This window comes from Astyanax mexicanus, chromosome 6, assembly GCF_023375975.1.
Source record: "Astyanax mexicanus isolate ESR-SI-001 chromosome 6, AstMex3_surface, whole genome shotgun sequence".
Classification (NCBI taxonomy): Eukaryota; Metazoa; Chordata; class Actinopteri; order Characiformes; family Acestrorhamphidae; genus Astyanax; species Astyanax mexicanus.
In genome coordinates this window covers 7,260,770-7,281,918 of record NC_064413.1, presented here as the reverse complement: position 1 = coordinate 7,281,918, position 21,149 = coordinate 7,260,770, and the positions used below count along the sequence as shown (strand labels likewise).

The following is a 21,149-nucleotide window of genomic DNA, read 5'->3' as shown; positions in this document are numbered from 1 at the left end:
TATCGGTTCTCTGTTCTCTCTATACTGAAACTCTCTGTTTGTTTGTATTGATTTCAGTAATACACACATATATTACATAGAGCTGGTAGTGTTTGTTCTTTTACTTATTTAGCCTGACTTTGTGCAAAATTATGACAGTTGTAAAAGAATGGCTGTTATGTTGTAAATTGATACGTCTTAACAAATATAAATATATATGATACTGCATGACATATTAAAATATAAAATGCTTAAAAATCACAAATATGTGCTTAAATGTTGCTTTTGTTGGATGTTATTTGAAAGTATCTTCTAAAGTGCACAGTGCAGTGTAAAAAATATACTGGACAGTTTTTGGACACTTTGGACTTTTGGACCAATTACAGGAAGTTGAGGCAGGCAATTATTACCCATTTAATAATAAAAGAAGAAAAAGAAGAGCTGTTGTGCTGAAATTCGAATCCCTTCCACATGCAGGAACATCACGCATCAGTTTGAGTTCAACAGATTACTCTGGTGATTCTGTATCTACTGTAACTGTAGATTTTTCCTTATTTATCAGCAGAAATAAAAGGAATTCAAGGGCACCCCTGATCATTTTCATGATTTTACTTTAGCAATTTCTGTTAAATATAATGAAGTTTACAGAAAGTGTGCAATAGTTCTTTAAATTTAAACAGAAAAATCCTCCTTTTGCAGAAATAACAGCCTCTAAACTCTTCCTATAGCTTCCAATTAGAGTCTGGTTGAAGGTATTTTGGATCATTCTTCTTTACACATCATCTCCAGTTCAGGCAGGTTTGATTTCAGGTTTCTGAGCATGAACCCATGATCCCATTTTAAATCACACCACAGATTTTATTTTTAAATTATAGAGTTTAGGGTGTTTAGGGTTGTTGTCTTGTCAAAGTATCCAGCCCCAACACTTCAACTTCAACTTCCTCACTGATTCTTAAACATTGTTCTCAAGAATCTGCTGATATTGACTGAAATCCATGTGACCCTTAATTTTAACAAGATTCCCAGTACCTGCACTGATCACACAGCCCCACAGCATGATGGAAACACCACCAAATTTTACTGTTGGGAGAACTAAAGTGTTTGCCTTGGAATGCTGTGTTCTTTTTTTCACCATGCATAAACAACCGCCCTTCAAATAACTACATTTTAGTTGCATCAGTCCACAGAACCTTATTCCAAAATGAAGCTGATTTGTTTAAATGTGCTTTAGCTTTAGCATACCTCAAGCGACTCTATTTGTGGCGTGTGCTTAGAAAAGGCTTCTTCTGCATTACTCTCTTATACAGCCTCTCCTTGTGTAAAGTGCGCTGAATAGTGAATAGCTGAATGATGCACAGTGACTCCATCTGCAGCAAGATGATGATGTAGGTCTTTGGAGCTCTGGAGGTCTGTGGGTTGAGTATGATTGTTCTCACTATCCTTTCTCTCTGCTTATCTGAGGGTTTTCTTGTTCTGCCACTTCAGGTCTTAACTAGAACTTTGCCTATGGTCTTTGGTTCCTTTAAACCATGATGTTAAACAATCTTGGTTTTCAGGTCATTTGAGAGTTTTGTTTTAAGGCTCCCATGTTGTCGCTCTTCAGAGAAGATGCAAAGAGTAGAAAAACTTGCAATTGGCCACTTTAACCATTTCTCGTAACTGAATTCACCTGTCTATGTAATTCAAAGGTCAATGTGCTTACCAAACAAATTTTGTGTTCCAATAATTAGAGCTAAAGGTATTTAAGTCAATAAAAAGATAAGGTGCCCAAATTTATGCAGCTGCCTAATTTAGTTTAAATAATTACTGCACACTTTCTGTAAATCCTATAAACTTCATTTCACTTCTCAAATATCACTGTGTTCACCTGCTATACGATATATTTAACTGAAACTGCTGATCTGAACAACCAATGATTTATAAAGGAATATCTAGAAAATTATCAGTAGTTCAGAAGGAATCATCATCTTTGGATCGAAGCATAACAATGTGATTTTACACTCTCAGTGTGGAGTGTCGTCAGCGTGCAGGAGCTCAGTGTGTGACCTGGCCTGGTTTAAGGCAGGACACCTGACCTGGAAAAGTCTGAGTGTGCACAGCATGCCAGAACTTTCCAACCCCCCCCCAGAGCCCAAACCTGCACCCACACCCAGCAACAGCGAGCCTAGAAAGACATAATGACCCCAGATAACCTCTGCTGGAGAGGAGAAGAGCTGAGTAAAGCTGAGAAACGGAAAAGGGCTGAGTGGCTTAAACCAGGAGGATATTCAAAACCATTATTACCCTCTCCAAAAAGTGATACACTAACTAAAGTTCATGCTAAGAAGTGTAAAGACAAAGTTTATCTAAAGTACATCTGTAGTGGGTTTCTGAAAGCGAAAGTAAAAAAAAAAAAAGAGCTGCGTAACTGATGTGTGTTTTCAGCTAATTCACACGAAACCACAAGAATCCATGTTTCAACTCTTGACGGTCAGAAAACCATGCGGCTCCCTGGGTTACCGAAAAAACTACCCCTATTCAGGCCTATGACGTGCTGTATCACCTGACTTTACCCAGAGTTCAAGGCTAAGTACTTAAAATAAATCTATTGCTGTGAACATAAAATTAACACACATTTAAATATAAAGCATTTAAATAAAATACTATATATAAACTATATAAATGTCTAAAGCCATTTAGGATGCATTTGGCTCCTACAACATCATTCCTATTGGCTCCTAGCATTGTTTATTTGCATGAAGTGTGTATCTCCCCAACTCTCACCTGCCATCATTGTGTAGTCGTTGCCTACTCCTCAGTAAGGAAAGTAGCTATTGGCTGTCCTAAAAGTCTCTAGAAGTCCCTAAATGATGCCACCGCCTAATTTGCATAATGTAGGTTTTTGCAGCTGTAAAGGAGTAACGTTGTGAGAGAGAAAAAAGTGAGTAAAAAACACCCTAAATATGTTAGAAATGTTACAAATGAACTCTAACAACTGAACAAATAGGCAGTTACTTCTCAAAATAAGTTCATTTTTACATAATAAACATAAATACATAAATCAGTTTTTTGCCGTGTTGCTAGATGTAATTATAAGAGTAGCAGTTAGCCGTTAGTTATTCTACGTTTTTTTTTTTTCTTTAGTTTCAAACCTATTATAGACAAATTGTCCAATGATGAGCTAGCTAGCTAGATGTTTAGCTTTTCTCAAAGAGGCAGACACTGTGGTCGAGGTTGGGTGACAGGCTACGTGGTGAATGAGGTGAGTGACTGACTGAGACTGTGTGTTAAATACAGTGATTTTTTTTCTGTGTCACACGCATTTATATTTCAATTGATTTACATCCCGTTTTGTAAATATGGGCCGGGGTCAGTCAGCGGCGGCTCTGGCCATGGGCAGTTCATTTACAGTGTGTTTGTGAAGTGGTGTGGGTCTGCAGTAACTGAAGAGCATGTGTGTTCATCTCACAGTCACCAAAAGTCTCCAATATATATGTTGATTACACTCATTAATACTTTTAACTATTTTCCTAGATCTTCAAACTTTAAGACATAACAGGAGGGTTACATAAAGGGAGTGCAAATTACCTCAAATCTATGTTTTTTTTTACATAGATAGATAGATGTGGTGCTACAGCATTGTTGTAGTAATCAAATGGTCTCAACCTCTCCTGAAATTGTTCTTGTCTTGTTCTCGTCAAGACCAGTAGAGTCTTTTATTACCTGAGTAAATACTACCTTGAGTTGAAAGTGCAGCAAGTGATGCTCCTGTCTAAAACACCCGAAAAAAACACACCTATGATTGATTAAGAGCATTAGTAGTTATGTCTTTTGTGTTTTTTGAGCCAGGCAAGGCATACTTTTCCCGTCGTTATGATAGCAAAGACACACTGACATGCCCTCAATCAAGCTGCATAGTGCATAGATGATGGCTTTGTAATAGACACGGGTCTCAGATTAAATAACATTTCCGAATATTTCCACACAGCAGGCAAAATGATTCAATTAAACAAAAATGAACGAATAAATGATTGGCCTGTATTTGTTTTAGTTCTTATTAGTCCCGCTGTGCAGGCCCAGAGGATTTCCCTCAGGTAGAGCTACAGTACGTGATAAAAACGTTCCCTCACTGTACTGCCATGGGAAGCAGCTGACTTCCAATCATCTGCTGCTAAAAGCAGCCATTTCTCAATCTCACCTCTATCCCTGCTCTCATCACTTCATCCCAGCTGGCTCCCAGAGGAATACAGTGATATAACAGGACATCCTCAGATCCCCTGCCTATTAAAATCCAGCCTAACCTCCTTACTGTAACTGTCCCTGCCCCCAGCTCACGCTCTCGCTCTTTCCCTCACTCTCTGTTCCTGTTAAAGTGATACTTCAACCAACAATTAGATGAACACAGATCGGCCCACCACTGCACTGTAAAAGGTAACGTCACCACATTCTCAAATAACATTAGTGAACTTTACTTTTTCCATTGTTTCCCGTAGTATACTAAATTATTTAAATTTCAGTATCAGCTGTATCTTAATAACTAAAATAATGTAGCACCATATTAACCCATGCATCTTCCCTACAGGTTCATGGCATCATTTGTCAACTGTCAATGCAATGAGGGAACTTTGAGATATGTCAATGTGTACAGTGAACAGTGTTGGCTTACAGACAATTCTTAGAAGTAGGCAAGCATCAAACCAATAGAATTGGCAATGGGACTTGGGACTTGAATGAGGAATTGAGCAACAAGACATTGGGCTTGACTCTGGACTTGAGCGTCAAGACTTGGGACTCGAGTCAGGAACTGAGCATCACGACTTTGGAATTGACTTGGGACTTGAGTGTTAAGACTTTGGACTTGACTCAGGACTTGAGTGTCACAACTTGGGACTTGACTCTGCACTTGAGCGTTAAGATTTGGGACTTGACTTGGAACTTAAGCTACAAGACATTGGACTTAACTCAAGACTTGAGCAACAAGACATTGGACTTGACTCAGGACTTGAGTGTCATAACTTAGGAATTGATTCTGGACTTGAGCGTTAAGATTTGGGACTTAACTCAGGATTGAGCAACAAGACATTGGACTTGACTCAGGACTTGAGCATTAAGACTTTGAACTTTACTGAAGGCTTGTGTATTAAGACTTTGAACAGTGACTTGGGACTTGAGTGTCAAAACTTGGGAATTGACTCAGGACTTGAGCGTCCCGACTTGGAAATTGACTCTGGACTTATGCGTTAGGACTAGGCATTTCACTTGGGACCTAAGCCTCAGGACTTGGGACTTGGAATCAGGAATTGAGCATCAATTGACCAGGGAGTTGAATTCAGCATCAAGTCTTGTCACTTGACTCAGGACTTAAGTGTCAAGATTTAATATTGGATTTGACTCTGGACTTGAGTCTTAAGCCTTAAGATGTTGAGCCTTAAGACTTGACTCAGGACTTAACTGTCAAGACTTTTGACTTGTGATCTACCAAAGTTGCTCCAAAAAAGGACAACCAGTGAACTAGTGACAGGCTCATGAGCGCCTGTCACTGTGATGTGTCTCTGTGATGGTCATGGAGGCCCCGCCTCACAACATAAAGAATCTGTTAACGTCTGTTAACGTCTGCTAATGTCTGCTAATTTCTTGGTACCAGATACCACAGGACACCTTCAAAGGTCCTGTAAAGTCCATGCCTTTTCAGGTCATAGTTGTTTCAGCAGTATATGGGGGGGAGGGGGGGATGTGCTCAGGGTGATTATAATGTTCAGACTGATTGTCTAATTTTTGACAACTGATTTCTTCTCGCCTCAGGAGGCATTTAGTGCGTCACATGATATTATAAGATCTATTTCTCCTCGAGGTCAGAGTGTGCTGCTATACGCTATTGATATAGCTTCTAAAAATACAGCATTTTTTCATCACAGATCTAAAGATAGGGCGAGGAACTGGGGGACCACGAGAGAAGAGAAAGGATAGAGAACAAGAGTAATACGTACACACATATAGAGTCTAAAAAAAGCTGTGAATCAGAAAGCCATGTTCCCGTTCTACTGAAATAAATGATTCACAATGATACACTGAACTGATTTGATTGAAATGTGTGTATTATTCCCATATGTTTTATTAACCCCCTTCTCATCCCCTTTCATCATTTGTCTTCCCCATGTGTCACTCTCTCTCCCTTTCTCTTTTTCCAATCTCCAGTCTCTCTATCATTCTCTCAATCCTATCTCCCTCTCTTTCCTATCTAGGAATGATGTAATAAAGAGGGATGTAAAAATCTTTATCCCATCTCTTTCTTTTTCTCCTTTCCTCATGCTTCCTCCCTTCATCTCTGTCTCTCTTTCTCTCTCTCCTTTACCCATTTCTCTCATATACACATACATTGTTCTTACCCTCCCTGTCCACCATTTATCTTCCATTTTTTAAATATTTTTCTCTCTTTTTTGCCAACTTTCTCCCTCCACCACTCTCCCTTTCTTTCCCTTTCTCTCTTTTTCATCTTTCTTTCACTCTCCTTTCCTCTCTCTCTTCCTTCTCTCCTTCGCATCTCCCTATTCCGATCCCTCTTTCTTTCACTCTCTCGCTCTCTCTCTCTCTCTCTCTCTCTCTCTCTCTCTCACACACACACACACATTACCATTCTTTCCCTCCCTGTTTCTCTGTCTTTCTGTCTGCTATCCCTCTCTTGCTCTCTCTCTCTCTAACACAAACACACACTGCTCTTTTTCTCTTTCTCCCTACCCTGCTCTCTCTCATTCCCCGCTCTCTCCCGTCATCTCTCTCTTATCCCTCCTTCTCTCTCTCTCTTTCTCTCTCTGTATTTCTTTCTCCTTCTCTCTCTCATTCACATCTCTCTCTCCACCCTCTCTCTCTTTCTCTTTCTCTCTTCTCTGTCTCTCTCGCTTTCTCTCTCTGTATCTTTCTTTCCCTTCCTCTGTCATTTCCATCTCTCTCTCTCTCTCTCTCTCTCTCTCTCTCTCTCTCTCTCTCTCTCTCTCTGTGAGTGAGTGAGTGTAAGCTCGCTGTTGGAGAGAGAGCGCTGGTGTTACAGGGCGCTGCTGGTGTCAGATAGAGAGCGCGTGCTGTTAGAGGAGCGGGAGATGCGCGCGGCGGGAGCGCGTGTGTTGGAGCGCGCGCGGTGTCAGTAGCTGCTCTGCTGAGAGGACCTCGCGCGGCTCCTCCGCTCCTCCGGAAGGGTGAGTGACGGGCTCTCTGGGCTTTAATTCGGTATGTTCGGGGCTGTGTTCGGTTCTGTGCTGGTTCTGGTGTTGGTACACACGGGACACGGTTAGGTTTACTCGGCGTGTGAAGCTGAAGTTCGGTATATTGTTTAATTCTGGTCCGTTCCACCTTAAACAGTGTAGCGGTTCTGCTGTGTGTGTACTTGTAACCGCTGCACTATTTAAGGTGGAACTGGAAATTGGGAAAAGCTAACTTCAGCTTTTTAAAAAAACTGAAGGAGTTTAAGGATATGTAACGTTAGTTAGCTAACTAGCAAGTGTAGCTACTACTTTAGCTAACTAGCTAGCTATCAGCAAATGTGTGGAGTGAGAAAATCTGGAGTTACAGTAAGTTACTCTGTTGTCAATTTTGTATTTTTTACGGCAAATAACTGTTTAACGATGTTTCCTTGTAAAACTGTAGAACGCAATGCATTTTGGGATGCCCTATGAAAACAGCTGTCACCTGAATATTTAACAGTAACATTAGAGCTAAAAACTGGTGGTTATATTTAAGATTATTCCCAGGAATGTATACTGCTTTGTTTTGAGACTAAACACCAAACAAAAACACTTAAATCTACCACATGCAGAAGCTTCCTAAATTTTACACAATAATAGACTGTAAAAAATAACATATTCAAGCTAATCAATACATTTGAAGCATGAGTGTGCTTTTATTTTGTTTGCGTATAGTTTACAAAATAGTTAAGACACAAAAAACAAAGGCCTTGTCCACACGAATCTAGATATTTAAAATAAAAAGCTAAAGCTAAAATGAACATCCACAGGCAATCTCATAACAATCTTACCACCACGAAGTTCAGCGAAAAACAGTAGGTAATTCAGCCTGTAATTTTCTCAGAGGACGTCTGAAATAAACACATACATGGTCATTCTGGACAGGAATAAAATCACAGAGGACCCCCCATAAAAGAGAAATTTAACCCAGGACCCCCTGAGAAACTATTCTTGTCCAGATAGGGCTTTTAAGACACAAGGGATTCTCTAGACATTCAGAAATTTTCCTGCCACTTAAATTTAAGTATTGTCCACCAGGTGCTTTTTGGTCCAGGCCTGGTCCAGAATCTCCTTTGTACCTCCGGACAGGAGGATCGTAAAAAACTGCTTGCAGCTCATTTTGGTGCCTCCGCTGTGTTAGGTAATGTAAGAGAAACATTAAATTAAGCTGTAAACATGTTATTAATCTGCAAATTGCAGAGAGAACAGAACCAACCCAGGCACTATCCATGTTTCAGGCTCTTTCTGAACAGGCTAAGCTAATGTAAACCAAAAGCAGACATGCGCAAAAGCAGACTGGCTGTGTGATGTCAGAGTTTTTAGAAAGCTTAATTTTCCCCGTTCAAACGGTTCCGCTGGTAACAGAATTTTCAAAAATGTCCCTCTTCATGCTCAGATTTCAGTGACCAAAAAAAACACAGTTTTTGTGTGGACAGAAGACCAAGATGGAGACAAAAATCTCAGTTATTAAAAATATTTGCATTCGTGTGGACGGGGCCTAAGGTAAATTTACCCAAGGCTGGTGGTAGCTATGGGCAGGGATGGGCTCAGGTCACCTAAACTTGCATCTTTCTTACCCAATCAGAAGTTAAGGATTACTTTTTGGCCACCGAAAATAGTTTCTAACCTTTAATTGGGTGAGCAGTCTTACCCTACGACCATTCATGCTTTTTATACAGAAAAAATAAATTCAGTGTTCATTGGACAGTGCATTCTAGGAAGCATGACTTTTCCTTATGATAATTGGTAGACAGCACAAGGGAGGGGTGGGTCCTTGTAAACATGTGCCAATCACAAAAATTCTAATGAACATGACTAATATTATAGACTTTAACATATTTTGTATTTGCAAATAATGTTAAGAAACTGTCATTTTATGATAATGATTTAAAAATGTTTTGTTTGTTTAAACAAAATGTTATATTTTAGACCACATATTCACATTATATGTTTATACTACCTAATATATATATTATTTTTAATGTATAAGCTAAAATGTAGAATGATGAACCTTTAACAGACCAGTCACTAGCTCGAGGGTGCTAGAAGTGGCTGTGTTTTTAGGCCAAGGACTTTCCATACCTTATCCTCATCCCTGGGTCACACACACACACTGTCCTTGTTTTGCTGAGGATGCCTTCAGGTGCTTAAACCCACAGCAACCATGATATGTCTTCTCTATGTAGGTTTCTAGGGGTGGGCATATACACAGATGAGCCAAAACATTATGAACACTTTTATAATATGCTGTTCTTTGTCTGTGTGCCACTAAAAAGCTCCTTCTACAGAGCTATGTAGGTGGTATCTTTGGTGTTTCTGTCTCCAAGCTGTATTGGCAGGTCCTTTAAATCCTGTAAGCTGTGGCGGGGGGCACTGCTTTGTGTGCTTTGCCACTTGCCTATGGTTTTCTTTCTAATTGGGTGGATTTGGCTCTGCTGGTCCCCCTGTGTAAAAGTACAAAGAAATTATTATAAATTATCCCAAATTCCCAAACTGTTTTGCTTACAACTGGTTGAAAGCTAAAATATAAAGATAATTACTGTTATTATCAGCAGAATTGCATACTTATAAAACACTGTACTAAAACACAACTGATAACACACTGCACTGAAAACATGGTATGTATTAAAAAAGATTTATAAACAGTATAAAATGAAAAAAAAAAGTACAAACACTAGGGTAAGTGAACCCATTAAGCCCACTAGATAATTTAACTTTAAATATAAAAAAGAGGGTTTTGTTTGTGTTACTCAACATTTTTTATCTCATCCGACAACTTCTTACTAACGTCAGATTTTTTTCTACACATTTGTCATTTTTAGTTAAGCCTTTTATATTCATGCAGTCACGAGGGAGCTCACTATTTTCAACCATTAATTTGATAAATACATCCATATTTGAGAGATTAATGATTTGAATGTCAAATAAATCTCTGCTGTATTTCACCACTATCCCTATTCTCCGGATGTAGAATGGGCGGGACTAAAAGTGGGTCAGGTTGACGTTAGCAGGACCCTAAGAAATCACAAGGCTAACAAAGCTCCGCCCTCTCTTCTAGTCTGAGCAACCGGAACAGTTGGTGAGATGTAGCTTAGCAACCATCTAAACTTAAAAAGCTAAAATGCAGCCAGAGACTTGTGCAGTTTCCTTTTGCGTTGCCATGGTAATATAAACAAATGTTTGTTTGGCATTGATAGACAGCTGTCTGTTAGGCACGCTCATTATTAGTATATTATGTTTTATCATATTTCTGTTTTTTGTTTTTTTTTCTTAAACTTTGCTGAATATTTTACACAACACCCTCGTTTAGAACCATACAAAACAAATCAATATATAAAAATGTGTTTAAACATTTATCTTCTTGTGTTGCAGTATTTCTATATGACACATCAACACTATTACCTTCATCTAGGAGAAATCTTAATGTTTTGGCTCTATAATGTACAGATTTCTCCAACATTTCTACCGATGTTGGTTTAACCAGAGGTTTATGAACAGCAAAACATCGCCAGACATTTGAAATAATACAATAATGACACAGTAATATTAGCATGTTAGCTTGCAGCTAAAATATAGTTCATATTAAAAACAGTGTACTAAAAAGGCAGTAGTAAAATTGGACGTTCAGTTCCACATGAGTAAGTGTCCACACACACACACACACACACACACACTTACTACCGAAGGCATATCTGCAGGGCAAATGTGTGCACACACACACACACACACACACACACACACACACACACACGCTTACACACATATGCTGAGATAACCTGCTGTGTGAGGACACCCCCAGAATTACCCTGACTGCCTGAGCATATATTCTGCTCATCCCTGCTGTTGGGAATCACTGTCTTCTCTTTAGTAGAAACACTGCAGACTAAAAACACAGTACAGAATAAAAATTAAGATATGTAATAAAAACACTGGGGATTCGCTGTGCTGTGGCAGGGGGCACTGCTTTGTGGGCTTTGCTAACTGCCACTCATTAAAGCGCCTGCTAATCATTCAGCCATTGGCTCCTCTATTTGTATATATACTTAAAAATATATTTATTTTAATAGTTTCAATAGATCTATTGTTTTATTTATCCTGTTAATTTGAAAAAGAAGGGTTAAAGATTTCACAGAGGTTTTTCATTATATTATTTGCTTACAATTGGCTGAAAGCTAAAATATAAAGATAATAAATGTTACTATTGTTTCTATACTTACTCCGGCATGTGGAGTCTCTCTGTAGCTTAGAAATATGTATATTGATATCAGCAGAATTGTGTCCTTATAAAACACTGTACTAAAAACACACTGAACTGAAAACATGGTATTTAATAAAACATGTATAAACAGTATAAAATTAAAAGAGTGTGGACCAAAAAATTTAAATTCTGTACAAACACTAGGGTAAGTGAACCCATTAATTCCCATAGCTAATTTAACTTCAAATTTAAAAAAGGAGGATATTGTTTGTGTTACTCATTATTTTATTCTCTAATCCGACAACTTTTTAATAACATGTCAGTTTTTTTTTTTTTTTTTTTTTTTTTACACAAATCACATTTGTCATTTTTGAGTTAAGCCATTTATATTCATGCAGTCACAAAGGAGCTCAGATTAAGCTGCCTCAAAACTGTTTTGGGATCCCTCAGAAACAAATTATCATTACCACTGTTTTCAACTATTCATTTGGTAAATACATCCATATTATGTAATTTAAGAAATTAGTGATTTGTGTGGTGGGACAGAGCCATTACCATGCATCCTTAGTTTAGCCCCACCCATTCAGTCTACAGCAGTTTAGCCCCACCAATTCAGCCTACAGCAGTTTAACCCCACCCATTCAGCCTACAGCAGTTTAACCCCACCCATTCCATTTATAGTAGTTAAGCCCCACCCACCCATTCAGAGGTTGAGTCTAAAGAAAGTGTAGGATCCTCATTCTCTGTCTGGATTCTCATTTTAATACGTTTTATACCCAAGTCCCTACGTCATCTCGTCCTTTTCTCTCTGTCTCTCTCTCTCTCTCGTTTCTCTCTCTCCCTCTTTTCTCTCTCTCTCGCTCTCTCTCTCTCTAACTCTCTCTCTCACTCTCTTGTCTCTCTCTTTTCTCTCTTTTACTCTCTCTCTCTTCCTCGCTTTTCTCTCTCTCTCTCTCTCTCTCTTCCTCGCTTTTCTCTCTCTCTCTCTCTCTCTCTCTCTCTCTCTCTCTCGCTTCCTCGCTTTTCTCTCTCTCTCTCTCTCTCTCTCTCTCTCTCTATTTCTCGCTTTTCCCTCTCTCACTCTCTTACTCTGTGCTCTGAGTCACCAGCTCTGGGAGACAGAAAGGAAAGCGACAGTTTGAAAACAGCATGCATGCGTGAACACACACACACACACACGCAAAGATACATTTACACCTGCACAGTTGTCGTCACCTTTCTGTAAAAGTGTTGAATGGTGAATATGTCATTCATGGAGTGGTGTGGATTGGACGTGTTTATTAGACCCCAAAACACTGCGCCCACTAATTAACATAACACAAAACAGTAAAACCATTAAATAGGTTATTGCATTAATTACAACAATATTCTGTGCTTATTCCTGATTAAAATTAGGATTAAAATATAAATATTGGTATTTCCCTGTCTTTTTGGGAAGGGCAAAATTAATAGTGAAGTGTGTAGTGTAGTGTGATACTGTCTGATCTTAGCCCTGTCTCATGTCTCTGTGTGTCTTCCCCACGTGACCTGTGCCTCTCTGTGTCTCCTGTCAGTAGATTTCCACCATGTGTTTCTCATTTGTAGCTCCGCCCCTTCCCCAGGTGTTTCCAATTCTAGTGTGTTTTATGTTACTATAAATAGCCCTCCTCTGCCACCTTGTCCTCCGTCGGTCTTTGCACCTTCCCCTGTTGTTTTGTCTCTCTGTTGTTTCACCGCGTTTCATAGCCCAAGTCCTTGCTCTGTGTTTACCTCTGTTTATCTCGTGTATATTTCTGGTTTCCTGTTTATTTCCATTGTTTTCTCCTTTGCCCTGCTTAGTTTAGTTCTCCTTGTCTAGTTTAGTTTCTTGTTTAGCTCTATGTTCCCTGTATATAACCTTAGTCATTTGTTTCTCGTTTATTTCTTGTTTTCACGTTTATAGTTTATTTCCTTATTTATTTTCTAGTTTATTTCCCTTATATATATATTCCCTGTTTGTTTATTATTATCATCGCTCGTTTGTTATTGGTTATTTGTGTTTCTTTGTTTCATGTTTACTTGTTCCTCGTTTCCTTGTTTCTTTGTTATTTATTTAATAAATTATTTATTTATTTCGCCCTTACCTGCACTTGTGTCCGCTTTCCTCGTCACCCTGTCTGGGTCACTCCGTGACAGATACAGGCGTGAAAAGAGACTAGAGCCTTTTTACTTCAGCAGTGTATCAGAGAGCTCAGCTGTGTGTGTGTGTGTGTGTGTGTGTGTGTGTGAGAGAGAAAAATATAAAGAGGTAGAGATAGTACCTATTCCAGCATAAATCTAGCTTACCACAGTAAGCGATGCTGTGTGTACACCACTAAATAATCCATTGCTAAGTCCCCAGTTTTTATAAAGTTGGTCACATGAATAATTTGCTTAAAAACATTAGTTGTTTACATTTTAACATGAACAGCACTAGTAGAGGCACTAAAGCTATATGTATTCTGTGTCCAGATTTATGGTATGAAAACATTACAGTACATTACCATACTTCTGAACTAGTACAATATACAGTATGCAGTAAAAGCAGTGTGATTTTTTTTTTTTGTTTGTTTAAGAACAATAGCTGCACAACAAATATTTCATTCATTTTCCAGCAGGACTTGGCATACTGCCCGCAGAACCAATTGGTCTTATATAATATTTACATTTTCCGAGATTCTGACTTTTGGGTTTTCATTAGCTGTAAGCCAAAATCATTAACACTTTTGGTTTGTTTAACACTTTTAAGTTACTACATAATTCCTTATGTGTTTCTTTATTGTCGGGAGGACTTCACTATTTATTTACAATGTAGGTAAAACTTATAAACATTAAATAATGTGTTTCAAACTCAATTCAGATATAATGAAAAGTGTTTAGATTACAGGTCCCACTTTATAATAAATGTCCCTTATTACTATGTAGTTACACGGTAACAATCCATGTAACTACAGTGTAACTACTAATGAAGTACACATTGTTACAGGATAACTACAGAGGTACAGGTTATGTAATTACACATGTGTATTAAGGTTAATTTTGACTTGTGTAAGTACACATGTGTACCAGGGTGAGTGTACTTACACATGTAATAGAGCAAGTGTAATTACACATGTGTAACAACATGTGTGTACTCAATCAGCCCTAATTACATACTTGACAATAGCTGTTGGATAAGTTTATACTCAAATTATCACACACACTGTTACACATGTATAAGTACACTTGCTCTATTACATGTGTAGTACACTCATCCTGGTACACATGTGTAATTACACAAGTCAAAAGTAACCTTAATACACATGTGTAATTACATAACCTGTTCCTCTGTAGTTAATCTGTAACAATGTGTACTTCATCAGTAGTTACACTGTAGTTACGTGGATTGTTACCGTGTAACTACATAGTACTTAGGGACACTTATTATAAAGTTTACATTACTTAATAAAATTACATTACTTTCAAATAGTAATATACAGTGGAACACAGTTTTTAAAGAAAGTGGGACACAAACTGACAGTAATCTTACATTTATTTTTACATAACACTGACTGGTTTAGCATTAGGACTTCATATCCTTATCTGTGTGAGTTAAACTCAGCACTAAAGCGAACGTCCGGCCCGTCGTGTGCGATAGAGGCAGTAATGACACAGCTGCATTAATTAAACATCGATCAGCTGCTTCACTCAGAGAAAGAGAGAGAGAGAGAGAGAGCACGGGGTCAGAGAGAGAAACAGACTGAGAGAAATATGAGTGGACACTCAAACTGCATATCTATCGGCCCTCACTCACATATCATTACATTTCTCTCTCTCACTTTATGCTCTCTCTCTTCCTCTATGCTCTTGCTCTCCAGCCAGTGTGTGTTCAGCCCTGTCATGACTGACTTTTCGTAATGATGTACAGTACCAGTCAAAAATTTGAACATGCGTTTTCATTCAGTGTTTTTATATATACATACATTTTTTTCCTACATCGTAAATGAATACTGAAGTCATCCATACTATAAAGAAACACATAAGGAATTATGTAGTGACTTAAAAGTGTTAAACAATCCAAAAAACATTTAGGTGACTCTTATCTGGGGTGCTGTTAACTTGCTGTTTCTGAGGCTTTTAACTCTGAGGTGGTCCTGATGAGTGCCAGTTCCATCCTAACTTTATTGATGGTCTTTGCGATTGCACTTGAAAATACTTTTAAAGTTCTAGAAATGTCTTTTTTTCTTTACTTAGTTGAGCAGTTCTTGCCATAATATGGAAATAAAACATTACTAAATAGAACTATACTGTATACCAACTCTTCCTCTTCACAACTTTACAACTGATGCTCTCAAACACATTAAGAGACAAGAAATTCCAGTAATTAACTCTTGAGAAGTTCAACACAGCTGTTAACTGAACTGTTTTCATCATAGTTTGGATGACTTTAGTATTAATCTACAATGTCTACAATAAAAAACACTGAATTTAAGGTGAATTTAAGGTAACTTTTGACACGTATTGTAATTGTGCACAAAATGATACTGACCTCCAAGCAATCACAGAGCATCCAGCTGAAACAACCAAGTAGCGACACCACAGCAACCACTACTTTCATCACTCCGGAACTGCCTAACAATCTTTTATCCAATACCAGGCTTCCAACAGCTTAGCAAGTGCATAGCAATCACCTAGCAACCAGAAAGCAACCACCTGCCTGGAATACCATAGCAACCATATAGGAAACACTTTCAAAACCACATGGGAATTGCTGTGCATTAAATTCAAAATACTACTGATGCATTTATTATTCAGATAGTGATTAATCAAGTATAGTAATAGTCATATTAATTGATTATTCAGAATCATAATAAAACAGGCTAATTAATTATTTAGAATTATAATTTAGTGCTTCCTTTTTGTTTAATCAGAATCACAATGGACTAATTAAGTGCCAATTCAGCATCATAAAGGACTAATTGATAAGTTGGCATCATAACGGACGGACTGATTGATTAAACAGAATCATGAGGGACATGTTAATCGATTGTTTGGAATCACAGTTGATCGAATAATTAATTAATTAGAACAATAACGGATTGATTATCTAAATGTGAAACTATCTGATAAATGTGTAGTGTAGTGTAGTGCACAACTGTGCAGGAGCAGTGTGCTGTAGCACTGCTTAAATGGTCACTTAAGGCTACTCTGTGTGTGTGTGTGTGAGTGAATGGAATCTTCCTTGTGAAGCGGAGGTCTGTATCTCTCTGTGTGAGTTATGACTCATAGCTCACTCTGTTTGTGTGTGTGTGTGTGTGTGTGTGTGTGGTGTTTGTGTGCCTGTGTGGTGTCTGATTCACTGCCAATAATATCTCACTTTCTGCCTCACTGACCATCACCCGTCATGCCAGGTGAACTTTGACCTTTTATCTGATTGGCTGGTTACAGGACAGCATGGAACTGTTTTTACTCCTCTTTTGGTCTAGTAGTAGTAATACAGTGTTGCGTAAGTTTGTGAACCCTTTAGATTTTTCTATATTTCTGCATAAATATGATCTACAATATCATCAGATTTTAAACTAGATACAGAGAATTCAGTTAAACAAATGAGACAACATTTTAAACAGTTTATGATTTAATATTACATCACATTGTGCAACTTTGCTTTCAGTATCTGGTGTGATTTCCCTTTTTTGCAGCAATAACTGCAATTATCATTTACAGGAACTGTAGATCAGTCCTAAACATCGGCTAGGAGGAATTTTAGCCCATTCCTCCGTACTGAATAGCTTTAACTCTGGGATGTTGGTGGGTATGGGTGGGCGATATGGCCCTAAAATATCACGATATTTCATGGTATTTTCGCGATAACGATATTCTTGACGATATAACAAAACACTGAATTACAAAAAAAAATTCAAGAATACACTACTGGAACAAAATGAAAATTTTGATATGATATGATATGGCACACCACTAACTGAGAAATACAAAAAAAATACAAAAAATGTATCAGATTTGCACTCCAAATATCTCCACATGTCCAGGATTAAAGTAAAATAAATCATACTAGACTGATATATGTCTCTAATCTGTGTCTAGTAGATATATAATGATAAATGAGAACAGTCAGAATTTTTCTTTTGATAAAAACAGTAAAAAAGTAGTACCCTAATGTGTTAATTAGGGGTGAGTGATATGGCACGATATTTCAGGGTAAAATATCGTTCACGATATTACAAAATGTTAGCGATATTAACTTGTACGATACGATATGGCACACCCCTATTGGTGGGTTTCCTCACATTTACTGCTCACTTCAGGTCTTTCCACAACATTTTCTTTGGATTAAGGTCAGGACTTTGATATGGTCCTGTTCCAAAAAATTAAATTTGTTCTGTTTGAACCATTCTTTGAAGAATTACTTGTATTATTAGGGTCATTGTCTTGCTGCATGGCCCACCTTCTCCTGAGATTCAGTTTATATACAGATATCCTAAAATTTCCTTCCAGAATTGTATGATATAATTCACAGTTCATTGTTCCATCAATAAAGGCAAGCCATCCTGGCCCAGATGCACTTCCACAAACATGTGTTGTGAAGAGCAACCTTTGATAGATCACTTTTCTTTAAATAAAACAGGCTCCGCCCACTCACACCTGATTGTTATCCCATTGATTAAAAAATAACTGACTCTAATTTCACCTTCAAACTTACTGCTAATCCTAGAGGTTCACAAACTACTTTTGAGTACTTTTGAGTCACGCTGATGCTTCACTGACTGTAATAGATAATGCTGCACCTGCACTGTGTAACTTTGGTGGAGCTATATTGGTGTAAAAACTCACAATATTACTGTACCTCAATCCACATTCTTGTCACTAAATGCATGTGTACAGCTGATCTTGAGCATCAGCACACAGCGATGTATCCCATTCATTTTTAATGGGATTTGTGTCATGCAGTGCATCATGGGTCCAATGCATCGAGTCCTGGGGACGCCATGCATTAAAAAGATGTTTCGAGGTGAACTTCATACAAATTAATCAATCCAATGCAAAGCATCTATCCAATCAGAGATCAGGTGTTTGCCTGATACGTGTCCGCAGCGCAGTGTACGAAAACATTTTAGTTCCGCTTTCAAGCGTTCCAGAGAAGCTTGGAGAAAAAGCTAATCATTGTGGTTTCAGTCTTGCCTGTCTTTGAATGGCTGATTTACAGGGACTCTGATCATACATATTAATATTAATATATATTTTAAATGGAAAGGTTTGCTTTTATTAGCCTATATACTGCTTACTAGACATTGTTGTAAAACACAATCAAAGGTTCATATATATATGAATATACATTTATATTTATTGGTTAATAGGAAATAAAGCTTGTATAAAACCATTTCCCATTTATTAAAACAATTTAATTGAACAAATGGAACTTCCACATGCCACTAGTTGGAGGAGGACAATGCGTTTGAGTCTGTTGGCGCGACTGAACTGTGTAAATGCAGCATAAGTATTTAAACCCTTTGACCTTTCCTATTTATTTTTTTTTACGTTACACCCAAAAAAATTTTTGTCATAGATCAATAGAAAGTTGCAAATAGTGAAAAGAAAATGCTACATACTTTTCACATAGTACTTTGTAGGACCGCCTTTCACTAGCTACTAATCTTTTGGGTTATGTCTCTAAGAGCTTTCTACAGCATGTAGCAGCAGATATATTCTCCCACCTTAGCTGTGTTCTCTGCAGCTCCCCCAGAGCTACCATGGGCCTCTTGGTTGCATCTCTAATTAGTGCTCTCCCTGCCTGGGCGGTGGGTTTGTTTGGGGTGTTTTTTAGTTTTCATGATGCAGCTGTAGTTATACTGAGAATAAATGACACACAGGTAAACTCTATTTACTAATTAGAAGACTTCCAAAGGCAGTTGGTCACACTGGAGGTTATTTAGGGGTTTCAGAGTTGTATTAAGGGTTTTCACAAAGATTTTATAACCATCATTTATCATTTTCTGTTTTCTACTTTTCTACAATTACCTGTTACTTTGAGTTGGTGTTGAGGCTGTGCTGGTTAAACTGGTGGGGTGAGGTTGGGAGGGGGGGGTCAGCAAGTTGGACTTCTGCGTCTGTTTTCGCTAGTTTTATTCACCAGTGGCTGATTCTAATTTATTTGCTGACATTTTGCCAGAGTGGATTTCAGGCTTCAGGAGAGGTGGCAGAGCTGTCCTGCTTTAATTTACTCTACTCTGTAATGTCCGACTGTGTCTGTGTCTGTGTGTGTGTGTGTGTGTGTAAGCGTGTGTGTGTGTAAGCATGTTTGTGTGTGTAAGTTTGGCTGGCTTAAGCCAAGTTTCCATTAAAACGGTGCACTACAACTTTTCACTAAGACAGTAAAGAAGCTAGTGTTGTGATACAATATGTACCACGATACAGAGATTTTGATTCAATATAGGGCTGCACGATTAGAAAAAAAATTCAGTGCAAATGTTTTTTTCGACAATATATATCACGATATTAAACAATGCTGGGCCCATGACATCACAAACCCCGCCCCCACTTGCACTCAGCGTTTTTCTGGGATGTAAATGGAAATATCTGCGCAAAGCTGTGCTGGACTGAGGTGCCCAGCTTTTTGCACGTGTGTTTACAAGCATGTTCCCAGTCATGTGGATAGAGACCATGCGGCTACCTTGTGTTTACTTAATCTAGTTGCAGTCTTGCAAATAGTGACCCTGCAAGATCCCCTGTCTTTGCAAAATCTTAGCCTGGGACTAGTCTGTGATTAATGCCAGGTTCACACTACATGATTTTAGCGCAGTTTTTTCAGTCAGCGACAGCTTTCTGTTGATTGCCGACAAAAACTCTGCTCGGAGTGCATTCGGGGATCTCTTGGCGTTCGCACAGTTGCGTAGTGTGAACTACTAAAAGATGCTTGCAGACAGTCACAGACGCCCAGCAATTGAAAAATGTTTAAGATCTGACTCAGTCGGCGACTGGGAGTCAGAAGCAATGGCTACATACAGCCAATGAGATCACAGAAAGAGAGGACCACAGGTCCAAAACACACCAGAGCTATTTAAAAAGAGTCTGAGGTCTTTTTGCCCCCAGGTTATATCAGTAAATGACTGTTAAACTCTAGAGGGTGTCAGCGAGTAAGTCCTTTATGAATGGGGTGAATTGAGCTAAAAGCTAAAAACGTTTTAGCTTTTTAGCTAACCTAAATTAAAATGAATAGTGACCTACTTTCAGTTCATTGCGTATTTTCCTCTATAAAGATTATCTGACATGGCATCGCTAGTTCTGGTGTGTTTAATTCTGGTGTGTTCTTGTAATAAACGTGTTTCTGGAGAGCAGCCAGGTGAGTCGTGATTTGCCACAGCGAGAAATTGTGTAATTTGTGACACCGTATCTCCAATCAGTCATGTGGTGTGAACGTCTCATCAATTAAAAGACTCACAATTAGAGCACAATCAGTCCTGTAGTGTGAACAGCATAACAAGTCTTTTCAGAGTCTTTTTAAAGTTTGAATTTATTGAGAAAAGAGAATATATAACATTATCAGAGTGTGGCAATTGACTCTGAACATAACAGCCTGAATAAAAGAACAGAGCCAGAAGGTAACATAGACACGAGGCATGCAAAAAACCTGTAATCCTCCCACTCCACCACCCACCAACCTGAGTTATCACGTGCAAGCAGGGGGAATGGAAGCACCAGCCCTAGATTCATGTTTATCTGTTTAGGAAAGTCCTATTCTATTGACAGTACTTTTGTACAGGGACTAG

General features: G+C 38.3%; 1 protein-coding gene across 1 annotated transcript in view; it reads left to right on the top strand.

Annotated features, from left to right (window-relative positions):
* The first annotated feature begins 6,416 nt into the window (after window positions 1-6,416).
* Window positions 6,417-21,149, top strand: part of cacng7b (calcium channel, voltage-dependent, gamma subunit 7b) — a 31,454-nt gene continuing 16,721 nt past the window's right edge. The window contains exon 1 of the mRNA XM_007256464.4: window positions 6,417-7,148. The gene's annotated coding sequence lies outside the window, so the exon portion shown is untranslated. The remainder of the gene's footprint in view (window positions 7,149-21,149) is intronic.